Source organism: Anolis carolinensis, chromosome 4, assembly GCF_035594765.1.
Source record: "Anolis carolinensis isolate JA03-04 chromosome 4, rAnoCar3.1.pri, whole genome shotgun sequence".
NCBI classification, from domain to species: Eukaryota; Metazoa; Chordata; class Lepidosauria; order Squamata; family Dactyloidae; genus Anolis; species Anolis carolinensis.
Genome location: NC_085844.1, coordinates 166,814,868 through 166,839,930, shown reverse-complemented (window position 1 = coordinate 166,839,930; position 25,063 = coordinate 166,814,868). Strand labels below are relative to the sequence as shown.

At 39.1% G+C, this 25,063-nt stretch overlaps 1 protein-coding gene across 11 annotated transcripts in view; it reads left to right on the top strand.

The window, feature by feature from the left end:
* lrrc7 (leucine rich repeat containing 7) overlaps positions 1-25,063 on the top strand; it is a 645,519-nt gene that overhangs the window by 75,572 nt on the left and 544,884 nt on the right. For 2 of the 11 annotated variants that reach the window (XM_062978159.1, XM_008118412.3), the window contains exon 2: positions 24,801-24,932. The exons of the other annotated variants lie outside the window; for them this stretch is intronic. The gene's annotated coding sequence lies outside the window, so the exon portion shown is untranslated. The remainder of the gene's footprint in view (positions 1-24,800; positions 24,933-25,063) is intronic. 11 annotated transcript variants of the gene reach the window in all.

Below are 25,063 nucleotides of genomic sequence, written 5' to 3'. Positions count from 1 at the left end.
CATCATTAAGTTAGATGGATTTAATAGCCAATTTGAAAAAGGATTCAGTACTTCATTCACTACAAGCTCTGCTTCATATCCTAACATTTTGGACAGGGTTAGTGAGAGTTTGCATGAGACAAGTTTCCAATGCACCAATTTCAAAAGACATCACTGCAATGTTTCTCCTAATGATAGTCCATATGCTCTAACAGACATGTAATCAACCATGTAATTGGTTACTGTTCTATTTATCTAAAACATGGCACTTCACAAATCCTCTAAGACTAGACATTCCTCTAGCACATCACATAGCAAAAAATGTGAGAAAGAAAATTTGGCGATAGACAAACTGAAGCCATGATCTCATGGAAGCTACTGAAATGTTTTCAGGAATACAACAAATGGGTGAGCATTCTGATTGGCTCCTTGCATCTGTTTACTATTCTTTGTTTTACTTGTTCAATTGCAAACATAATTTCACATAAGGAGCAATAATAAAGATATATACTAGGGGTGTGCACAATTTCGTTTGGCGATTCTGGATTCGGAGAAATTTGGAGATGCTGAATCGCCAAAAATGAACCAGGTGTGTGCAGCTGAAGGCTCAGCCAGAAACTGATATTGACAGCTGGATTTTTTGGCTAATGGGGGTGATGGGACTGAGTGGCACTCTACCTGAGGCTTTGCAGGTGGTTTTGCAAATCAGGCAAGAACGGGTGCCTAATGGCAGTGGCAACATCACCTCTTCCTCTTCTTTCTTCTCTGGCAGCCTCCTCCCTCCCCCCCCCCCCAGCAGAGTGTCCATTTTAGGCAAATAAGACGCTGTGGTGGTGGAGGAAAATTCTGAGAGTGCCTTGGACCACAAGAAGATCCAACCAATCCATACTCCAGGAAATAGTGTCCAGCTGCTCACTGGAGGGAAGAATATTAGAGGCAGAGATAAAATACTTTGGCCACATAGGAAAGCTTAGAGAAGAGAATGATGCTGGGGAAAATGGAAGGAAAAAGGAAGAGGGCAAGAGCAAGATGGATGGATGTTATCCTTGAAGTGACTGGCTTGACCTTGAAGGAGCTGGGATGATGACATCCGACGGAGCACTGGCGTGGACTGGTCCAGGAGGTCATGAAGAGTCGGAAGCAACTGAATGAATAAACAAGACAGGAAAGGCTTTCCTAGGCCACTCCTCCAGAAAGAACCCTGCTGAGAATTCACTTTCCCAGCAGCTACTTGCGTAGGGCAGGCATTGAAGGAGCCTCTGCACTCCCTCCTGGGACATGATGGGAGTTGAGGTTTTTCTCTCTTTGTTTCTCGTGTTTCTTCCTCAACCATCAGAGGCCTGGTTGACTCTGTCCATTCTTCTCCCCTCTTGTGGAATGCTCGTTGTGACTTCAATTCCCAGAACCCCCTCTTGTGGGCTTTAAAAAATGTTATGGTAAAAACTTTAAAAAGTTCCCAAATCTCAGTGGATTGGTGAAATATTCTGAAACTTTGCAGATAGTCGTAAATTTGGCCTACAACTTAGACAAGTTTCATCCTGATAGGCCTAAAAATGATAGAGAAATGAGCCTCTAAAATTTCCCCATTCCTGCCAATGGGCAAAACTTACTGGAACGAAAACTGCACCCATCACCCGATATTGGGAATTTTTCAGTAGATAGGATGGGGGAGGGGCGCAGCCAAAAATGGGACCAAAAATGAAACATTTTTTGACGAATCACACATTCTTAATATATACTCATGTATTCCACATTTTGGAAAAAATAAGTTTCTGTTGTATGTTTCTTTTGGGAAGAGACGGGTTGAGAGTTTTGCTGAGTAAAGCCAAGCAAATAAGGTATTTTCTGACTAACATATATCTACATTTCAAGAACACCAGAAATTCAGTTGTTTTGTAGACCAGCCATAATCAGTTATCTTCATTGACATGATTGAAACTTAAAGAATGTTGTAGGCAGTTTGGAACATGAATGAAATTATTAAATTTATTTTTTTTAAACATCCTACAACCTTAGAAAATGGGGTGTGTGCTTTGGTTGTTCACTATGACATCTATGGCATGTCAATTGATTGACTTCCCTCCATTTTTCTTGTAAATTAAAACATTTTTTGGTTCTGGGATATATTTGCATAGTTCTCAGACTTTTAATTGAAATCTGTGTTTAACACCATCATCTAATCAACATTTTGTACAAAACAGCTTATAGAAATTATCACTTAAACATGAACTTTTCCTAGAACCAAAATGAGTGATTTATAACTGTCATACTTTTGCCATTTCCTGAGTAGACATGACACAATACACAATACACAATACAATATCAAAGAAAGTAAAGAGTAGAAGGCAGTAGCAAAAGAGAAAGACTGCACCCCAGATGGACAGACTCAGGGCCCATCTACACACGCTATGTAAGTTTTTGAGGGGTTAAATGAACCCCATAGTGTCTACATGATGCACGGGGTCCACTTGCCTTAGCATTCACCCTTACACAGCCTTGTTCCACGTTAAGAAAAGTATCAACATTCCAAAGCTTCCCCGCATTTTGGACCAATATAAACAATTGGGCTGCTTTTTTGGGGGGTGGGGGAGTGGCCACAGTTGTTCATACAGTCATCCTACTTTTCCTGGGCTCAGGCAGCTCAAGAGTACAACAATATGCACTAGTAAATGGTCAATAAACAGATATAAAATATAAACTTATATTGAATTAGATACAATAAGTACAGAATTTACAATTGTAATGTTAATGCTCCGTATATAAAAATGAATATATAACCAAACAATGTTTGCTCTATATATAAATTTGCCGCTTGTGAAATCAATCAAATGAATGTGTTGTCGAAGGCTTTCATGGCCGGGATCACAGGGTTGTTGTATGTCTTTCAGGCTGTGTGGCCATGTTCCAGAAGTATTCTCTCCTGACGTTTTGCCCACATCTATGGCAGGCATCCTCAGAGGTTGTGAGGCATGGATAAACTAGGCAAGGAAGGAAAAAATATATATCTGTGGAGAGTCCAGAATGTGACAAGAGTCCTTTGTCAGTTGCAAGCCAGCGTTAATGTTTCAGTTAATCACCCTAATTAGCATTGGAAAGGTTTGTCTCTTGCCTGGGGGGCATCCTTTGTTCAGAGTCATTAGCCATCCTTGGGGCTCCTCTGCCCTCAGAGTGTTGCTTCCCATCTACTGTTTTGATTTTTGAGTTTTTTTTAATACTGGTAGCCAGATTTTGTTCATTTTCATGGTTTCCTCCTTTCTGTTGAAGTTGTCCACATGCTTGTGGATTTCAATGGCTTCTCTGTGTAGTCTGACATGATAGTTGTAGGAGTGGTCAAGCATTTATGTGTTCTCAAATAATATACTGTGTCCAGGTTGGTTCATCAAGTGCTCTGCTATGGCTGATTTCTCTGGTTGAATTAGTCTGCAGTGCCTTTCATGTTCTTTGACTCATGTTAGGGTGCTGCGTTTGGTGATCCCTATGTAGACTTGTCCACAGCTGCATGGTATCCGGTAGACTCCTGCAGAGGAGAGAGGATCCCTCTTGTCTTTCGCTGACCGTAGCATTTGTTGGATTTTCTTTGTGGATCTGTAGATAGTTTGTAGGTTGTGCTTCTTCATCAGTTTGCCTATGCGGTCAGTGGTTCCCTTGATGTATGGTAAGAACACCTTTCCTCTGAGTGGATCTTTGTCTTAATTCTTATGGCTTGTTCTTGGCCTTGCAGCTCTTCTGATGTCTGTGGTGGAGTATCCATTGGCCTGGAGAGCCCAGTTTAGGTGGTTTAGTTCACCTTGGAGGAGGTGAGGTTCGCAGATTCTTTGAGCACGGTCTGTCAGGGCTTTGATTGTGCTTCTTTTTTGACTTGGGTGATGGTTGGAGTTTTTATGAAGGTATCTATCTGTGTGTGTAGGTTTTCTGTGTGGCTCAATTGTTGATTGGGTTTGCGGATGACCAGAACATCTAGAAATGGCAGTTTTCCTTCCTTTTCTTTTTCCATGGTGAATTGGATGTTTGGGTGGATGCTGTTAAGATGGTCCTTGCTGAGTTCTTCCTCTCCATGGCTCCAAATGGTGAAGGTGTCATCTACGTATCTGAACCAAACAGTTGGCTTTTTTGGTGCTGTTTCTAGGGCTTGTTTTTCAAAGTGTTCCATATAGAAATTTGCTACTACTGGGCTGAGAGGGATCCCCATGGCCACTCCATCTTTCTGTTCATAGAATCCATTGTCCCACTGAAAGTAGCTAGTGGTGAGGCAATGGTGAAACAGGGCTGTGATGTCTTCTGGGAAATTTTGTTTGATTAGTGTGAGGGTGTCAGCTACCGAGACCTTGGTAAATAGGGACACCACATTGAAGCTGATCAGGATGTTGTTGGTGCTTAGCTTGAGGTTGCTGATCTTTTCTGTAAAGTGTGTTGAGTCCTTGATATAGTGCGCAGTGAGCCCAATGTGGGTTTGTAGCTGTGTAGCCAGAAATTTTGCCAGGTTGTAAGTCAGTGATCCAATGGCACTTACAGTGGGTCTGAGTGGGATGGAGTCCTTGTGGGTTTTTGGGAGTCCGTAAAGCCTGGGTGGGAGGGCTTCTGATTTGCACAGCTGTTGGCGTATGTCAAAGTTAATGGATCAATTAATTGAACTGAAGAGCATGTAGAATACGTGACCGGTTTCGATTCTTAGTCATTCAATAGAAGTTTATATTTTATACCTGTTTATTGACTATTTGCCAGTGCATATCATTGTACTTGTTGGTATATATTAGTTTAGTGTATAACCAGGAACCCATTTACTTAATATTATTCCACAGGCAGCCTAAGGCCAGGGGATGGCACTTACCTTTCCCTGTCATTCTGGGCATAGCAGTGACTACTAAACACAAAATTTGTGGTGTTCATTGCTCAGCACCTGTAGTAACTTTAGCCCGGGGGGGGGGGGGGAGAAGGAGTTATTCTTTTTTTCCCCCTTCCACACTCCCACACCACTACAGGCACCAAGTGGTGACAACCGCAGTTTGTGTTTGGTAGTCACCACTAAGATCAAAAGTGGGGGGGGAGTAAGGGTGCCAGTCCACTGATACCAAACCAGTTCCAGCAACTGTATTTCAGAGTATCCCATCCAGCCACCAGGCTGTTGTGGGGCTGCATAGTGCAAACACTGTCAGATCCCAAGCCAGCTCAGTGGCTGGCTGTGTGAATGTCAGTGACGCTGATTCAGAGTATCACATTTGTAGTATGTGTAGATGGCCCCTTAGCCAAGGAAGCCACACTCCTGAGTCTGCAAGACCTGAGCTGAGCTATTGATGAGAGGCTGATTTGGAGGTCGCATTAATGAGGTACAGTGTTCCCTCACTACTTCGCGGTTCACTTTTCGTGGATTCGCTGTTTTTCAATAAACTCTAAAAGACTATTATAAATCATTAAAAAATACAATTTACAGCCTAAGGAAGGAAGGAAGGAGAAGCCAAAGGAAGAGAAAAGGAGCCCAAGCAGCAACAGGAGGAGAAGAAGGTGATTTATCAACACATGATTGTTTGATAAAGACTTAAAATAGCGTATAACTACTAAAATAATGTATAAATATTAAAATAAATATAGCGACCCTACTTCGCAGATTTTCACTTATTGTGGATGGTTCTGGAACCTAACGCCTGCGATAAGTGAGGGAACACTGTACTCATTATGTAGTGAGTATCTCATGGCAGTTAACAACACAATCAAATGGTTAACTTAGCAATAATTTTGACAAGGTAAATGGGTAGATCCCTGGATGCCCACTGTTGTTCTTTGATTCTCATTTCTGTGTGGTCATCACAAGAGGAATCGGGGAGTTATACATTACTTAATTTTCATTGTTCTCATAAGGACAACAATTTGCCAGAGAGTAAAGTAGGGGTCCTTTTAGGAGTAAATGTCAACGTACTAATGTCTAAAATGGTGATTTTGGGAGCTTTTTTGGGAGCTACTACAGGAAAGGAGATTCCACCTGAACATTAGGAAGAACTTCCTCACTGTGAGGGCTGTTCGGCAGTGGAACTCTCTCCCCCGGACTGTGGTGGAGGCTCTTTCTTTGGAGGCTTTTAAACAGAGGCTGGATGGCCATCTGTCGGGGGTGCTATGAATGTGATTTCCTGCTTGTTGGCAGGGGGTTGGACTGGATGGCCCATGAGGTCTCTTCCAACTCTACTATTCTATGATTCTATGATTCTATGAACCCCTTTAAGAATCAGGTGAAAGCCATTCGAGCTATAAAAATGTGCTGAGACCTTTTGAGGATACAATGAAAGCTATCCACTTCCTTCCATAACAAAGTGACAATGATGAGTGCATCTAATCTAAATGTATATAACAGCATCCTGTGCTATGCTACATTTGTTTGGTGTCAAACAATAAATTAGTAACATAATTTTAAATTTAAAAGTTTAAGATTCTCCCTCCCACACACACACACGCACATACAAAGGCCAACTTTAAACTAACAGGAATGAAATTGAAGTGTGAGAAATCATTTTCCTCCTCACCTTGTTCATATGAAATCTATTTGTAGACACTAGGTGTCCATGGTCTACAGACACTCAGGATCTCTTTACACAGGTCATTTTAGCTCCTTTTTGCCACTTTTAATCATGGGTTGGATAGGGCATGCCATACACAATGCACGGCAGACCCTGCCCACATTGCTCCCTCAGTGGAGGGGAAGTGCCAAAAGGTGCTACCTCCAGCACTATGGAGGAGGAGTGTGTGTTTTGGGTAGCTCCAATGGATGATGGGGAAAAGGGCATTGGGGTAATGTGCATTGCCACCCTTTCTCCCATCACACCCTGTCCCATCCTCACTGTATGATGGGGGAAGGAGGGAGATTGTCTGGGGTGTCACAAGCCACCCTTTTGCTGGCGACTGCCATGTGAAGTGGCCCTAAGTGTTTACGGTCAACAATGGGAAGTCTCAGTAATTAATAAAGGGATTGGGACTTACAAGGCTTCTTGGCAATATCCAGGGGGGTCCTTGAAATGAAATGAAATTGGAGAATATAAAGCCAGTTGATACTACTTGGTGCCCTCCTCTTCCGCTCTATGATTTAGGAGCACTTGCTATTGGTAGACAGACACATATTGATGGCATTTCCATGTAGACGCAACCATATGCGAGCCAAGGAAAATTCTACCATAGAGTAGAAGTGAGTGATGTGTTCTCTCTTTGAGTGTACCTAGGATCAGGGCCGTAGCCAGAAAAAAATTTCGGGAGGGGTTTTGAAAATTTCGGGAGGGGGGGGGTTAACCCCTAGCACACACCCCTCCCCGCTACAAACCTGTCAATATCTGCTTGAAATAGTGCCTGGAGGGACTCTTAATATTTTGTGTCTCATAGACTTAGCATGGGGATTTGGTTAACCAGTTAAAATTCATGAGTAAACCAGGTTTTTTTTATAACCTGAAAAATTTCGGGGGGGGGGTGAACCCCTAACCCCCCCCCCCCTCTCGCTACAGGCCTGCCTAGGATCATGAACTAGAATTTACCAAAGATTGAAGTCTATGTTCCTAATGTTACACATGTTTTGGGGCAGTCCAAAGAGCCAATCTTGCCCATCTTCGTTTCTCTTTTCTGTGATTGTAACAGCCCTCTTCAAAGCTACTAAAGTCCTGCACATGACAGCTGCTGTTTGGACACCTCCATATCCCTCGGGAAAGCACAGCTTTGCCATGTGAATGCCTCTGAGATATGAGCTTGGCAGCATCTCTACATATTCATAATGCATTAAGGCTGGCTGTACAAGCAAAATGAACTTGTATAGCTTTTGCTATGCTTCAGCTTCAATGGAGGATCATTCTTGCAAGCAAAATGGTCCTTCAGGCTTCAGCCTCTACTTACCAGCAACTTAACTCTACATATTACTTTGCCCGGGGTCAGTTTTGTGCCCTGTGAGAGCTCTTAAACCCAGCATGTATAGCATGAGGATTGTGCAGTATACCGTTTGCAAATAGATTATCCAGGAATTTGCTGCTGAATGAGTATTTTGCTTCAGGCTTATGAAGTAAATTCTGTGAAGGAATAGACAAAATCACAGTATAATGGAGTGGGTCCTGGTGGTGCTAGATTTAGAAGTTAAATTTTAGAATAGTTTGCCAGCTTTTTTTACTCAAATGAATGTTTTCAATTCATTATATTTTCATGCTTTTCAAAGTGTTTTAATGCTTTTAAAGGTGTTTTAAAATATCTGAAGAGAGTAAATTGAGTGAACAGAGTAAATGGAGCATACATAAAGTGTTCTCAAATATGGTGAGCATTCTTTCTAAAAAGTTCACTCCTGAGCGTACTTATTTAGAATTAAGTTCTGTTGAAATAAGCAGGATGTATTCCAAATAACAATGCTGATAGTTGTGATTATATATTGTTATGTAAAATACTCTCACTGGATAGGTTTGGGACTATATTTTGACTCTTTCTCTGCATAAATTGAACTAGCTCTGTCATGTACACACAAGACAATGCTCTGACTTTTCCTTGCAATGTGAACAAGGCAGAGGTTGGAACATTTTTGGTGACACACCAACTACTATTTTTGGGAGGAAAACTTTTCATTATGTAGTGAGTAACTCATTCGCATATGTGCATGAATAATGTGTTACTAACATGTTTTTCTTTTTTTAAAAAACAAAAGGTACTTAAAAGTAGAAAATGGTCACAAATGGTTAATGATCTTAAAATGACCCTTCTACAGCTTAGAAGTAACACATAAATGTTACTTATAACACATACAATAGTGATGCTACCAATCATTACCTTACTTTTCAAAAATATTGTTATGTAATCATTATCATCCGTCGAACCATCCTGATTTGGCAGGGACAGTCCTGATTAATTCTGTCATCCCACTCCACCTCTGTTATCCCACCACCCCAGCTGCTTTTAAAATATCCCAATTTTTCTGTCCTCATCCCACATTCTCTCTTTGCCTTCAGTTGACCTCCATTGCTACAAAGTGAGTTCAAAGGACAAGAGTAGGTGGTATTCAATGGTCTCAGTGGGGGGAGGAAGTCTTGCCCTTTTCAGTAGAGACCTTCAAAAGCAAACTGTATTGTCGAAGGCTTTCATAGCCGGAATCACTGGGTTGCTGCGAGTTTTTCAGGCTGTATGGCCATGTTCCAGAGCATTCTCTCCTAACGTTTTGCCTGCATCTTTGGTTGGCATCTTCAAACTGCTGCAGCATCTCGTAACTTGTTTGCTCTTCCTCATTCATAGCTTTTGCCATCATGACATACCCTGCTGTTGCTTAGCAGCCTAGATGTTTCTGTTTTCATCTGTGAATTGTTGGACAATATGCATTATGCCTTTGTTATCTACTTCCCATAATATTCTACAAGTGATATTTTTAGTGATACTATATGACAGTGGTTATCAACCTGCGGGTCCCTGGGTGTTTTGGCCTACAACTCCCAGAATTCCCAGCTAGTTTACCAGCTGCTAGAATTTCTGGGAGTTGAAGGCCAAAACATCTGGGGAACCACAGGTTGAGAACCACTGATATATGACCTTTGCATTCTAACCCATATAATATATGCATAAGATATGCATGTTTGTCCATACTTTTTCACATAGTAGATCACATCAACTTATTTAGAAATAAATTATGCTCATAGACAGCAACTTCTAGCTCCACCAAGAATTGTTTTCAGATCTCTTGATCGAGGACTTTATTCCATGGAGCTGGTGAACTAGCACAGTAGCAGGATCAAAATTATAAATGACAGTTTCTATCACATGATGTTGTTGCCGATGACAATGAACTCATCAAGGGCTATTGACAGGCAAAGCCCTCAAAATCTAAATGGTCACAAGTTGTCTCTCACCTAGGGCCCTTCCACGCAGCCATATATAACCCAGAATATCAATGTAGATAATCCACAATATTGCTTTGAACTGGATTGTCTGAGTCCACACTACCATATAATCAAGTTCAATGTGGACTTTAGATAGCTGTTTGGAAAGGGCCCTAGAAGCTAACTGGTTTCAGTACAGAACAGAAATGACCCATCCTATTGATTTCCTATGGGGCAAAATTGGTTACTTTTGTCCATTGTTTTGCTTTAATGGAGACTCACGAGTCTTTTAAAAAGGAAAATAGGTAAAGAAGATCATAGTATCAACCCTTCTTGGGAGGGTGTTTCAGCCTTTCTTACTTTATTGTTTTTCTGATTGAAATCCTTCAAGTATTCACTTGCCAGCATGTCTAATGGGAGCGATATTCCTATTCAGGGACACATAATATTGAAATGTCTCATTTACTGTTAATATAAATGATTTACTAAGATCACACATATCAAAGATATTATAACAAAACAGAATACTCCACTGCAAATGTGATACCAATATAATTGTCATATGCCAATTATATAAGGAGAGGACTTGTAAGTATTGAAAATTCATTTAAACATTGTGAATAGATGAACAAATGACTCAGTGACTGCCAACAACGTGCCTGGGAACTACTAAAGACAAAAGCAGTGTCATTAGTACCTATGTAACCATCCCATTTGTTAAATTTTCTTTAGCTGCATCTTGCAGCTAAAACATGGTGTGTTTCAAAGTTAGATTACCTCTCCAGAAAGCACAGTCTTTACAAAGCTTCTATGGTATAAGCATTGTTTGTGCAAAGCCTGGAGCTCTATAGCTCTGTACAAAAAGCAGTCAGAATGTCTTGAGATGCATTGGGAACAAAAGATATTCTGCCACATAACTGTTCATGTTTTTTCCCCCAGGGTATTTATAAAGCTTTAGTATCTCTTTAGCTTCCTTTTAAAGTGGTCTACTGCAAACAGGATTGCAACTCTTTGAATTATTTTTATGTACAACGTACGCACGCATTAGGTGAAAGGAGTCACCATAAGTAAGGTAAAATAATGAATATGAAATGATCCATAAAATTATAGAATTGTGCATGAAATCACTGTGCAATGATATACACAACAGGGAATTGAAATTATATCAATATTTCACAAAGATAGAGTAATAAAAGCTGAATTTCAGTTTGACTATCTTCTTTCTTTTTCATTTCCCATAATTCTTAGAGTAGAAGATTAATAAAATGTAATGTGTTAATGTGAAAATAAAATGCCAGTAATATATGAGTACAAGTATAGTACTGTTTTGATTTTGAGCTGTTTATTTCTGATTTTTAAGCTGGGGAGAAAGCATCCCCCCCTTCAGATTAGTGGAAAATAAGGATTAGTGATTTTGCTACACAAAAGATCTTCTAATTGAGGAGAGATCAGATTTTATTTTAATTAATTTCCTTACAACCAATGGTTTATTTCCAGATTAAATGGAGTCTTTCTAAGAGGATAAGCTTTACAGATAAATATAAAGAAGAGCTGGCACCCAGATACTAAACAGCATTGTTTACATTTGGTTTTCTGCTGTGTTTCCTTTTTCTCCTCTGATCTAATCTGCAATTCAAAAGGTAAAAGAAAGGAATTTATCATACAGATGGTTATCTCTGGTTTAGGCATTAGTAAAAAGGGTAGTGCTTATATACTTAGCACTGGATTGAAATTCTCTGCAGAATAATGTATTTAGTAGAAAATACAATAAATGACATTAAACAAGAAGAGCTGGTAGCCATATGCTGTGATGTGTGGTAGTTCTATTCAGGTCTCCAGCCTCTCCATTCCTTGCCATTCCCTGTCTGCCATATTTAGTACTACACACAAATACTCATTTTAATCACTGTTTAGTGATAGAGCAGTGACGCTGTGGTTATTGTGATCTGTCAACAAGCTCAGTCCTCATCATACTGTTTTATGGGGATACAGTGTAAAGTCACAATCATATTTCTGATTTCTTTTTACAGTTCTGAAAGAAAAGGGAGAGAATCAATTGATTTGAAACCTGATACTGGAGGAAAGTTTTGCAAATAATATAGGTCGTCAATATAGGCAATAAATGGGGCTGAACACTTCCTAGAAGCAAAATTACCCAAACTAAGGCAATACAAAAGCTTACTTGGACAAGCCATATCTTCTGAGCTTCTGAGTAAAGCAAAACATACTCTCTTTGAACAAATCTTACCAAGAATACCCCCTGACAGGTTTACCTTGGGTCACTATAAGTTGGAAGGCACTCAACAACAGTTTGAATAAAAGCAAAAAGTAAAACTTGAAGCTACTGGAACATGTATACTACTGCTAGCTCTCTTGTATGTTTCTTAAGAATCACATTACCCAGTAATTCTTGTAAATAGTTGGTGCATGTCCAAAATATAATTTCATGGACTATTGCACAAACATTTTAATTTAAAATGTTTCCTGCTTCAGGAGTGTTTCTTCTAGATGACACTTTTGTAATAGTAACATACTTGTTTTTATGTTGTTGGTGGTGGAATAATACTTTCCAGTTGTTTTATTTTGCCCAGGTTTGACAATCACTTGGACCAAGTAAGATTCAAAAATTACCAGATCCTCTAATGTCTTATCAAGGGATGTGAATACCTTAAAAAGGGCAAAGGGGCTCTCGCTGGCTTCCCTTCGCCAAACTGTGGCAAAACTTTGCCTCATAATTCATGGGAGAGAAAGGGCTTTTAATCGAGTTGTGCTTTTATCATTTTCATTATTTCTTATATACACTTTTTTTACTTTGTGGGATTTTGAATATATTTGTTCACTTGTTTTTAAAATGTGTATTATTCATTTTTAATCTATATATTGTGTTTAATTAGATGCAAGCCACCTTGAATCTTGTGCAAAGAAAAAGATGGGATATAAATAAAATAAAGACCTCAAATGGCAATCAATCTACATCATCCCTTTCCAACCTGATACCTTTCATATATATTTTGGACTTAATGTTCTGCAGTGACAGGAATACAGCCCATTTGGATGATGCCAATTTAAGGAAGGTGGTCCTACTTTATGAATTATTACAGCGTTCTAGGAGATAAAAATAGTGAAATCTCATTTACATGCCTGTATACAGCAAGATACAACTAAGACATTTGGTCAAGACCTGTCCTAAAATGTTGAGTTAATTGTACATAAATTTAAAATATATAGTGTAAGCATGATATAGACATGAAGAGCAAAAGACAGTATGAATATCAGACACTAATGGCAGCATGTGTGTGTGTGTGCAAGGAAATAAATTGGGTGCTACCTTCATGTACTGCTCTTTACCTAGTTTCATAGTATAGGGCCAATGTTTTCTGTGGTCATAATACACCACAATGGGCTATATATGTGTGAAGAAAGGTAATAAATAAGATTATATAAGAGCTTATTTGTAGATAAAATACTCAATTTAGATCTCATTAATGTGTTCTACCTCTCCTATTAGTTTTCAGAATAATGTCTCTGCAAGGAAGCAGTTGACCCAGTTGTCTCTGTTTCTACCTCCATCCTAGTTAGCTTTCCCAGAATGATTCAACAGTTTAGACCTGAAGTTCCACATGGAACACTGAACAAAGTATTTAGTTGTCAGTCTTCTTTCATATTCCCCCAGGTTTGCTTTAGCATTCCCTTATTTTTCTTTTGGAAGGAACTTGTGAACCAGGGCACAGCTAAAGACATCTCAGAATTATATCTTGTGGTGACTTCCTAAGGCTAACACCGTACTGCTATCATTGTACCCTAAGGCTTTCCTGGATAATTGCCTCTGACATTTTATGCTTCCTGTTAGCTTCCAAAGCTTCTGCTTTTAGTGATTCCGACCCTTCTTTTCACTTTCCCTCTTTCCTATGTTTTGCTGTTCAAGCCAAGGCTTTGGATATTATCCATTGTCTGTGTAAGCCTAATAGGATAACTGGCTTTCATGGGAGAAATATATATTTTTATTCACAGAAAAATTGGAAAAGAGACCAGTAGAATTCTTAATGAAAGAAAACTTATATTTTAGTTTGATTTTAGTCCCAGATTTTCTTATTGGCTGAGATATGTGTACCTTAATGAGATGCTGTTTATAATTCAATGCTATATTGGGAAAAGGACATTGCCAGTATTTAGTATTTGATTAGATTCTCATATTATACAGTAACTATGATTTTTGGTTTTTAATCAAACCTTGTCAGTGATGTTATAAAGATATCAGCATCTGGCATAGATGCCCTATTCACTGAATCCCTTGAGGATTTTGTAGTAAAGAGAGAATGGCCTTTCTAGTATAGGCATGGACAAACTTTGGCCCTTCAGGTGTTTTGGACTTTGACTCCCACAATTACTAACAGTCAATAAGCTGGCTGGGATTTACAGAAGTTGTAGTCCAAAACACCTGAGGGCTGAAATTTGTCCATGCCTGATCTAGTAGCATTTTGTACCCTTCTTTTTATTCAGTATTTGTCCCACTTGATGGTGAGTCTGCTTTACTGGTTAGTTGGCGCCATTTTTTACCAGTCGTGTGCCTTATCAGGGTGTATGCCAGCAGTTTTCAGATCGTTGTGTAGCGTGTCCAGCCAGCGTTGCTTTGGTTGTCCCTTTGGTCTCTTGCCAGGCACTTCTAAATCAAGAGCAATCTTGCAAATGGATTCATCATCATGTCAGACAGTATGACCATACCATCTGAGGCATGATTCTAATCATTTGCTAGCAATTTGAGCAATGCCAAAGCGTTGTCGTATGTGTGCTCAAGGTGTGTGACACCAGCTATAAGTCATAGCATAATCATCTCCATAATACTGAGGTGACATTCTGCTCTCTTTGTTGCCAGCCAACATTTGGCACCCATTTTGTACCCATCTGCTATAAATTAATTACGGTACTTCATCCAGTCACCCAAGTTTTCTCCAGGGCTGAAAAATAGAAGCTGCCTGCTTCAAATCCTGGAGGAATTCCCCTGCTGTTGAATGGGGGAGAGGCTGAGGGAGGCTTGTAAGAAATGGGAAAGGAAAAGACTATCATCATTTTGCAATAATGCAGTATTAGGAATGCATGGGATGAACAGTACTCAGTTTCATCTATGCTGACAATCATCCCATCGCCACTCAAGCAGGGAGTTTTGAAATGGTTGAACAGAAGCTCTCTGAAGCTTTAGGTGCTCTTACTGCATACTATAGAGAAAATAGCTGATCCCTAATCCATCTAAAATGCAGATGTGTGCTTTTCAGACAAACATTTGAGCTCTGAGGATTACCTGGGAAGGAATCCCACTGGAGCATTGCAGCACACCAAAATACTTGGGAGTTACCCTGGATCATCCTGTGACTTACAAGAAGCATTGCTTGATTATCAAGCAAAAAGTGGGTTCTAGAAATAATACCATATGAAAGCTGACTGGCACAACCTGAAGATCACAACCAGATACAATGAAGACATCTGCCCTTGCACTTTGCTACTCAGCTGCTGAATGCTCATGCCTAGTGTGGAATACATCTCACTATATTAAAACAGTGGATGTGGCCACTAATAAGACATGCCTCATTATGTCAAATACCACAAGATTAGGAAATGGGGCTACAAAGTGGAGTCCATGACATGTGAGTGTGGAGAAGAGCAAACCACAACCACTTACAACAATGCAGTCTGAGCCCTACCACATGCACAGTGGAGAATCTTCTTACAGCAACACCTGAGGCACTCAAAATGGCCAGCTTCTGGTCAAAAGAAATTTAATATAATGCCAAGTTTTTAATTGTTTGTGGTTTTTTAAATATATTGTGACTGTATTCTCAATTTGCTTCTGACACGGTAAATAAATAATAGTACTAATGAAAGTATGGCTGGGCAGGGAAGGGGGGATAGTCAGCACCAGCTGACCCTTTGGCTGATTGTCAATCTTGTAGCCTATTTAGTCCACCAAAGTTATGGACTTCAGGAGAAATGGCACTCCAGTCTCCCCCTGTCACGACCCAGGCTGCAGAGCACCAATAACCATACACAGAGGCCAGAATCTAACTAATATCTTTATTGAAGGAATATATAAAGTTAATAAAAGCAAGTGTATGAAATAGTCCAGAAATAGACCTTTCGGGAAAGGTCAAAATTAGTCCAAAGAAACAATGTCCAATATGAAATATTAAGGTCCAAAGTTGTAATCCAATAACCGAAACACTCACTTTGCCAGGCAAAGTGAGGGGAGATGACAAGGTCTTTTAGTCCGTGAAACTTGAGCGAGGCTAGGAAGTAACTTGATTCTTGGGAAAACGAGGCTTGATTCAAGGCAACAAGGAAACAAGGAACAAGAACAAGATCCGTGGTAATTTCTTGGCAAAATCCGGGAAACAAGACGAGGCTGAGTCTTAGAAAGCAAGGCAGGATTCGTGGAGTAAACAAAGCTGGGAACGAAGGCTTGGCGACAGGAACGGAGGCTTGGAAGCGGAGTAGCTGTCCACACACGCTACTCCGGTTGCTGACGAATTGACTCCGCAAGATCCCTTTGTGGGTAAAACACCTAAATAGGGTCCCGTTTTCCCGCCCAAGAGCAGTTCTCTGGAGAACCAGAAACGAAAGCTATTTTCTGAGTCCAGATGCATGACTCCTTAAAGTTTCCCATGGGAAGCAGGCTTAATCAGCTGAATGCTTAGCAGCTATCCTAGCACTCCTGCGAGACGCCTGATCGACTCCTCTCTGTTGTTTACAAAAATCATGGCGAGAAAACGTAGGAGATTTAGGCTCAGGGCTTGTTTGACAGACTTCTGGAAGACAAATCTCTTGCAGGTGCAAGGTTTCCAAATCTGGCTGGGAAAGTTCCAATTCTGACTGAAACGGCGAAAAACCCAGGTTTTCCTCTTCATCTGGCACCACAGTGCCAGGAATGGGACTACATTGCCCATGGGTCATCACACCCCCTCCTTTGTAATTTCCTTGCCCTTGAGTCATTTTTCAGGGTGCGCGTGGGGGGTGGTGGTGCTTTATTCATGGTTCTATGTGTGTTGTCAAAACCTTTCAGATGATTGCCCTTAAATTCAAGAATTTTTTAATGTAATATTTAAAGACATGGCCAGTTCATTGCAAAACCATTCATACATTTTCAGTACGTAAACAATTCATTAAGTTGTTTGTTACTGCTATAGCGATTGTTACTGTTTATGAGCAGCTGTTACAGAGGGAAGCAAAGAATTAAGTGTGGTACAAGCAAGTATGAGCTCAACAACAACTCACCACAAAGTTTTGAAATTCATTAAAAATATTTTTACCTTCATACTCAAAAGCTAATATTCATTTATGTTCTAAATACTGACAGATTGTTATGGTAAAGCGTGTCCCCCACTCCCCAAATTAGATGGACGAATCCTATAGACATAGCTAAGAATCTCAGTTTAATTTGATTTATCCTAGTAGTTCACCCTTTACTCAGTCTCTTAAGATAAACAACTGAGAAGATTGTTTGACTTTAACTAAAAAGCTGTTTATGTTCAATAAGAAATTGCAATGTTTTTTGGAATAATAGAAATAACAGAAGGATAGCAATAGCATATTTGTGCTATTGACATTTTAAAGCTGTAATGTTTCTCTCTGTTGCACTACATTAAAAGTAACCCCATTTCACATTTCCTCTGTTTGTTCTGGGTTTCCATCAAAATTGCATTTGCAATTCATTTTAAGCACCAGCTTTGCTGTAAAATAAATATATGCAATCCTAATGCTGATTTTGGAAACCCTCTGGGTAAACGTGTTTTCTGGAGAGGTCTCTAAATACAAGTTATTGCCCCATTACTTGTTAACCTTATATAATTTTAGAAACTACAAAAGATGTCATATCCAAGGAGCATATGTTTATACAATATCAAACTTGGAAAAACACTATGATTGTGCAGCTTTGTATGCAAAGGGATTACAAAGGTCAGATAAAGATTTCTTATTTTTTAAAAAAATATTAAACTTGGAAGAATTTTGGCTAGTAGTTAATAACTATTAGTCAGCAAATAAAACAGTACAAGTAACCTTTGGGTTGTGAGGGGGATGATGCCTTCAGTTTGTGTGTGCATGTATAGATCCGGGTTAAAAGAATATGAAAAGCAAAACAGCTTTTCTGGATCAGAGCACGGGCTTGTCTGTTTCCTCCTGCATTCTCTTCCCACAATGGCCCACAAATTGGAATAGGCTTAATGACATCAGGGCCATTGACCATTACAAATTACCAGGTTCTGGCACTTTGGAAGGACACCTGGGACCAGACTATGTTGGAAATGTTTCATCTTTATCGTTAGTACCATTCATTTTCATTTGTTTTTGACATCCATTGTAAAGTCAGTCATGATATTAAACATTTTGCATTACAAAATAATAAACTTTTTTAGCAGGTCCAGCTGTGCTGTAAGAGGTCTGGGGAACGGAAATGAAAGGAAATGAAAGGAAGGCATGGGTGAGCAAAGGGAAGCAGTAGCACCACTGAATGAGAGGCAGGGAATGAGAGGGAAAAATAGGCGGCATCAGGTAGAATATCAGTCATTGTTGCAGCAGCTTGAAAGAAGGATCTGGATGCAACCTGCCCACTTTGGTTCCAGCTCCCCAAAGGAGGTGGAGGATCAGGAAGCATTCTGGAACGTACTGTGGATAATAGTGAACCTTATTGGAACAACTTTTGCTGGAAGTTACCATAGAGTTGCACTGGAGAACCTAGAATTTTCTAGAGAGATACCCTATAGGAATTTTCCGCCATGACTCCATGGTAATATCTGGTGAAAGTGTAGCATAGAATCACCTGGAGGACCTAGAAAATGTTTAGAGACATGTTTTGTCAAATGTAGGTAGATGAAACCATAGGTACCTATCCTGTGGTGACAGGAATATTTCATCAGGTATTTTGCCTTTGATAACAGCTCCCAAACACATCTTGTCTACCCACCGAGGAAAATACGACATGGGAAGAGGCATTTGCTGGCATGGGTCAAAGAGCAGGTGATGACCAGTGGGTGCTCACTGTGGGCTAGCATGGCTCTGTGTCCCTCCACCCCACCCCACCCCACCCCACCTCACCCCTTTCCCACACAAAGACTCTAGGCAACTTTAGAGAACAAACTCACTTCAGGACTCCTATTATTTTTAACTGAGGCCAAATCCAATTATCAGGCCAGGTATCCACATTATCATTATGAAGTTGTATGCCACCTCTGATACTGATGGTAACCTAATGCTATTGTGTCTAGTAGTTTTGGTATCTTTATCCTTGAATGTGTTTTCTGGCTATCATGCCATTTTACCAAACCAAAAAAAAAAAAACAGAACAATTCCTTAACTGTCTCATTGATGGAATTATATTTTCGACAAAAAGGGAAGAGATTGGTTTTGTCCTTTGCCTCCATCCATTCACCCTCAAAATATACTATCTAGGGCTGAGGGCATACCCTTTAAAGCCGATTTAGAAGATCAAGGGATCCTGAAGTGAGACGGAAAGAAAGGCCACATTACACAAGTAGAAGTGTATTCAAATATTTTAAAATGTCATCCTTTTTTTGTTTGGATAACATCAATCTTGCTTTTGAGAAGACACCACTCTTAAAAATAGGGCAAACATGTTGTAATTTTGAAGCAGGTGTCATTACAATTCATGAGAATGGATTAAGATATATGAATGCCCTGGGCGTGAGGTGATAACTGCAGGATGTCTCATATGTTACTGGATATATTTCTATCTTTTCATTGACAATGGTGTTTCATACCCCATCCTATAATTTTTTTTATATTATGATAGAGAGTGCACCTGATAATCCCTTCCCTTTCTCATCTAAGGATCCCAAGTTGCATGCACTGTAAATATGTTTAAACTTTAAACACTAATTGTAATTAAAATGTAATTATTGTATGATGTATCAAAAGTCAGCATCTGGTCTAGCCAAATTATAAAAATGGCTTTATTCCTTATGCTCTTTGGCTAGAAGCGGCCAGACAAAAAGATTGTTGTTGGCACTGATAAACATGAAACCAGGTGCACTTTAGTCTTAGGGATGTTCATTTCTGCCTCCCTCATTACTTCTTCAGATTTGGAAAAATCATGAAGGAGAAAGGGAGATTTGTCCTGACAGCATTCATATGTTAATCTCCTTTGTGATTGCCAGAGGCAGGCAGGATGTTCTCTATATTGAGACTAGGAAGAATCTGAGTGTTTTGGCACCAATGAAGTGCTTCTAGCACAGAAGACACATAACATAGCCATGAAAGCAACTTTTCTTATTTACCCTGATTATGTAATCAAAATTGGAATTTTTAAAAATGCATTCTTGAAAGAAATTAAAACTGGCCAGGATCGATGTATCAATCAAAAATAGAACTTAATTCTTGATACTGCTGGAACATGGCCATACAGACAAAAAAACTCACAGCAACCCAGTAAGCCTTTATTTCTTTGCCATTTATTACATTTATATTCCACCTTTCAAAGATCTCAAGGTAATATATAAATAGGCATTATGACTAGTCTTGTTCCAATTTTATCCTCACAAAAACTTTTCTTGTTCACAGTTCCAATAGTGTAGGAGATGTGACCTGGTTATTTGGTTGAGATGTATAGTTTGGTCTATATACTAATTCTAGCACATTTTCTTTAATAATTGCAAAGTTTAAACAAAATTGTCTTTAAAACTGCGGAAGTGTTCATTTTTCATATACAGGCAGTCCCAAAGTTACAAACAAGATAGATTCTGTAGGTTTGTTCTTAAATTGAATCTGTATGCAAGTCAAACAACCTCATTGTCAGAGACTGGTTCCCATTCAGGTAGAATAGAGAAATCTTTGTCCAGCTCTGCCACTTCCAAGGTGCTTGATTGGCTGTAGAAGATATTGGAGAAGTATTTGATCTAAGTGGAGACAATTATTGAGGCTTCCAGTGTACATCTTACTCCTTGAAGTCCTCTGGTAACAAGTTCCCAGAATTTGTCTTCGCTCCATTCTGTTACTGCCTGGTCCAGTTTCTGCCACTTCGATTTTATGTGTTCATCTTTCTTATCTTTGAGTAGATTTTAATATTTTGCCCTACATTTAGGTACATTTTCCATGTTTTTTCCAAATGAGCTTTTGAGGGATTCACTTTTTTTGCCAGTCTCTTTTTCAGCCATGCATTTTGTGTTGAACCAGCCAGTAGATATTGTTACACATGGTCTAAGCTTTTTTATATTTTTTGATAGATATCTAAATGTTTTTCTGAATTATTACAGAGTTGTTAATGTATGCTTATCAAATAGTTACTATGTAATTTCTCTTTGTTGATGCTACTCAGTCCATTTCACCACTTCAACCTTCTTACCGCCAACAATTCTCCGGTTAAAATTTCTGTTCTCGTTAATACTGCCTGTTTAAGTATTGGGTCTAAGGACAGGACTATAAAGAATGGTCGCTTTCTGTGCATTCCAGGATTTCAAATGCATTTACTAGGGGAAACAACCCAGGAGAGACCATTATGTGATCAATGACACTGCCCATTTGGATTCCCATGCAGAGTGTATATTGTTTGCTTTTTTATTGTTTGTTAACTTTTGCTTCCTATTTGCTTTGAGGGTACTATTCTTTGCATCCAGTACATACACACACACACACATGCTTTGGATAGCATAGGGGAGGGTTAACACCCTTGTGTTTTGCTGACTGTGTTGCAATCCAGCCCGCCTGTGTGATCCCTTATCACCAAAACACCACACAGTTCAACAATAAGTAATAAGTTTATTAAGAAAAGAGTATATAATAGAAAAAGCAGTTTCAAAAACGAGTAGACAATAATCCAAATGTCATTCCAATATCAGCAGACTAAGCAATCACTAAGGTACAATAAAAAACCAGACTGTGAAAGCATTTTCAAAGTTATATCCACAAGCTTGATATTCTTGAGCATAACAAATAGCAGTGACCAACTCTGAATATGAATCCAAAATCCCAAAAGGGCAAAACAAGAAACTGTAATCCAGGGATTTCGACCCTTAAGCCAAAACTATATCCAAAGCCTTGAAAACTTATACAAAACTATATCCAAAGGCTTGAAAACTTGAACCAAGAATTGTAATCCAATCAAGAGGCATTGATCTTAAACAGAAAAGCAAGATACATAACTAAAGACAAGAACTCCTAACTTGGAGCTCTCAATACAGGTGACTTGACCCATGAAAATCCAGCGTGATCTCCTGACAAACATTATCTCAAAACACGTAAAAATTCTAATTCTTACCCATGACATCACTTTTTTCTTTCTCACACCTGGGTTCCCTTTGCTTATGTTTCAGCCTCTAGGAACAATGAACTTATCTCTACTCTGCACTGTCTCTTCATAACTATAAACATTGGGTCATAGGCAGCGCTTCTGTTTCATCCATGTTCCTTTCAAAGACAATCCCTGGCAGATTCTCATGAGAACCATTTCTGCTTCCCTAAAAACAAATCTAACCAAAACATTCCCATCATCAGGAGGAACACTTTCATTTTCCCCCACAGAAGTAACAGGCTCAGAAGTAAAAACCTCAGACTCCACCAAAAAGTCCCCCTCCTCATCCTCAGAGATTTCACAGGCCTCAACTCTGTACCCCTGTTCAGAAGAATTCACCTCACTTTCTGTCCCTGCATAATTGGATTTTGAAATAATTGGCTTGTTGTGGAAACAAGGATTGGTGATAAAGCTTCAGTGGAGACACCTTTTTCTCTTTCAGGAATGACTTTCCCTTCTGAGGGGTAGATTTCTCTCACTTCCTGTTGTCTCAACTCCATTCTTAATTATAAGTCATTGTAAGTTGGACGTTTGTAACTTGGGGACTGCCTATATTCATCTATTGCCTCATAAGCTCATGTTAGTACATTGTAGACCATTATTTTTTCAACCTGAAGTGATTTTAGTTCTAGGTGTAACAATATCCATTTATTTAACTTTAACCATATTGAATACTAGTTAATTTGTGTTGAGTTTCAAGAGCTTGGATATCTACTATTATGTTTTTTTTCTTTCTTCTTGAGAAAGATACTGCATGTAATTATGTTGGTCAATGCACTCTCCTCTTAGAGTTGCTTTTAATGTGTACCATAATGTTGAAGCTGAAATGTCTGCTTCTTCATTCTCTTTAATTAAGTATTCAGTATTGGTCTTCTAGTTCTGGCCCAATACTCTGCTATTACACAGCACTGGCTCTTGTATTTCCCTATGGTAGCTGCCAAGATCAGTTGTGAAAGGTCTAGCTTTCATTCATAACACAGTTAGAGTGATTTCTCATGGTCCAGAAGACAACAGCTGCTGGCATGGAATACACTACCACTGAATTCTCTTATTTTTCATATATAGTATTCATATTAAGGATTACTGCATTACAGCTTGCTTACCTGGTCTGACACAAACTGCTGCATAGCATCTATTCTAACTGGTATTCTTTTACTTTTCATTAGTCTTTTCTTTAAAAGCCACAAGATATATGTTCTTTACACAGAAAATACAAAGGAAATACATAATTGTTCTATATTCTGTAACAATCAATCTAAAATTTAGTCTCAAACGTATTTTGAATGGCATGCTCTGAGTACTACTCAACACTTTAATGTTTACACACATGTAATTCTAATCCAGTTGTTCTCAACCTGTGGGTCCCCCGGTGCTTGGGCCTACAACTCTCAGAAATCCCAGCCAGGTTACCAGCTGTTAGGATTTCTGGGAGTTGAAGGCCAAAACATCTGGGGACCCACAGATTGAGAACCACTGCTATAAAACATCTTGACATCATAATCTACTTGCTCAAATTTCAATGTGATACATGCCATTTCGGGTCAGCAATGGCCTTGTTCAACACAAGGCATGCAGGCCATTGTCTTGATAAAATAATAACAAATAGGTTTAAATCTGATAGCAAAAAATATATCCAAGAAATTTTGGGAGAATGTGCATTGGACAGAAAAGAAATTTAAAAGAGGAGAATTGGAAAACGAGATTGCTAAGATGTAGTTCATCAAAGAGTTCAGTTCTACTGCCGGAGGGTTAAATTGAGTTAAGGTTTTTAGAACATTCTCTCTCTCCTTCTCTTTCCTCCCTTCCATGCATTTAAATTGACTTATATAATTGGCATTTCTGTTATCTGCAGTAACTGTTTTGTTGTTGCAGATAGTAGCTACTCTTATTAGTGTAATTGTCACTTGCAGGACGTTCTACATTAAATTTTCTTCAGACCTCGCTGTTTACTGTTCTATTCTCAATACACCAGCCATGTATTCTCCATCATTCTCTCATCAAGAAAGTGAGAACAATAATGTAGAAAATCATTTCTACACTGGCACATGCTGATTGAGCTTTCTAGTTTCTATCAGTGTACCGATCTTTAAGTGATTTGCTTCTTCCAAATAGTGTGCTATCAAATACATATATATATGCACATGAAGTAGTGTTCCCTGCCATACATCCCTGCCAGATGAATGGGATATGAACTGAATATGAAATTATGACTTTATTTTTTTATCTTAAATACTAAAAAGTAAACACAGAGTAGTTACTGTAATGAGCTCCTGTATTTGCAAATAGTTGCTAATGAGTCCCTGAATAATGAATATTAGTTTTTTTCTTGACCTTTGTCCATTCAGACTCAGGTAGCTAGCTGATACAGTTATATTTATATATGTGTATGTATCTTTGTGCCTGAAAGATTGTAGGAAGCTCAGTGTACTAATGCCATGTAGACTCCAACCTAATGGCCAGAGAACAGAAGGATCTCTTGGTTAGCTAAATAATTCCATGGTTTGTTTATTATGTTATCCGAGTATCGATGCTTTCCTCTCTGCTTTGTTTGTCTCTCAACAAACCAAAGTAACATTAACCACATCTAGAAGAAAAAGAAACCAGTGAAGCAGAGGCAAAGGGTAAATAAAAAGCTCTGGCACACGATTTGTTTATTACATCATCTAAATGGGGGCACTTCACTGGTCCTTCCTCTGTCTCACTCATTTTTTTTCATCTTTTTCTAGGTTTGACTAAGGTTACTTTGGTTTACTGGGGCACACTCTTTGAGCCTCAGAGAGAGGCAAAGGCAAATCCTGTGATAGGTTGGCTTTAGGATCACCATGTCGGAAATTACTTGAAGTCACACAAAAACAAAGGTAAACAGAATAGTGGATTTTCTTAGCAAGATTTTTTTAGAAGGCCTTTGCCTTCCCCTTTGGCTAAAAGAACATGATTTGTCCAAGGTCACTTAATGGTTCACTTAGAGGATCTCAGCTTGATTGAGTCT